This window comes from Cynara cardunculus (genome assembly GCF_001531365.2).
Source record: "Cynara cardunculus var. scolymus isolate 2C chromosome LG 15, CcrdV1, whole genome shotgun sequence".
Classification (NCBI taxonomy): Eukaryota; Viridiplantae; Streptophyta; class Magnoliopsida; order Asterales; family Asteraceae; genus Cynara; species Cynara cardunculus.
Genome location: NC_037542.1, coordinates 338,709 through 340,075, shown reverse-complemented (window position 1 = coordinate 340,075; position 1,367 = coordinate 338,709).

The following is a 1,367-nucleotide window of genomic DNA, read 5'->3' as shown; positions in this document are numbered from 1 at the left end:
TGATCCTAATGAAGGACCATTCCTAAGGAACGAACATGAAACAAGGTTCTCCTTAGATGAAGTCTTGAAGGCTTATAAGAGTACAGACATTTCTATGCTGAATCTTGAATTGCCAGATAAGGGTCCCTATAACCCAACTCTGTGCATTTTAAACCTGAGTTAGGAGTTATATTCCTTGACTATGACGGTGAAGTCAGATTTCAGAGAATGTCATAGCTACATCAATGGATCATTTGGTTTATCTTTTGCTCTGGATAGATGATAGCATGCCTGGAAAAGTCTTAGATCTGAAGATACGAAGGGAATTCCTTCATCGAAGAAAACTTGGTGAAAGTGTACCTGAGTACATAGAACTAAGATCTCTAGATTAGTTTCTCTTTGTAACAACAATCCACTTTTCCCTGTAACTTCATGTACTATATCTCCTTTCAGTGATTATACTTATATTCTGTAAGTTCTAGATATGTACTGTAATACTTGTAATATTTCCTATGATTAATAAAATAAGTATTCCATGTACTTCACTGAAAAAGATCCCTTAAAAAAGTAATAGGGACACAAGTCTATGAGTTCCAATGTTACTTTTATCATTCACTGACAATCTAAGTCAGTGAATAAGCTTTCAGTATCAGTTTCCGTACTTGTAATTTTCTTAGATATAACTTAAGAAAAATTCCAAAGTTGAGACTGACCAAACTGAAAAAGATCCCAAAATAGTAAAAAAGGACATGCACTATGTATGAAACTTTTCCTTACTATTATTTGATAAGATAACCTTATTTATGTTATCTTGTTATCATCAAATAGGGGGAGATTGTTGATCCTCTCTCTCAATGATTTGATGATAATCCCTTTTCACTTGTACGTTGTATTTATGTTCCTATATTTTTAGTTCCAGCGATCTTCACTGAGTATGTTTAGTGATCGCTGAGGAACTTGCATTGTAAATCAATCGGAGACAACAACACTTCAAGAAGACAACACTCACACCAAAGAACCTTCAGCAACCGTCAAAGACTGAATCTGAAGATTAGAGACTAACGAGTACGTGATCTGAAGCGGTATTCAGTGATTACAAGTCTGTCTACATATGTGTGAAGACTGCTCAAGCTTCAGCGAGTGATGATGAGACCTTCAGGTCATTCCATCATTTAGTGATCAAAGGAAGCTTGCTTAGCACGATTGTTGTTGTCTCGTCCTTATGCACACAAAAGACAAAACCCATTCCCCTACAAAAGTTAGTACGATACGGATCCGATTAGTCGACTCTTTGTCCACCAACTTTAGGTAAGGATGTCTGCTCATAAATAGTGCTTTTTATACTATTCAATGTGACAAAGAACAAGTCTTTTTCTTAAGGCTTAACA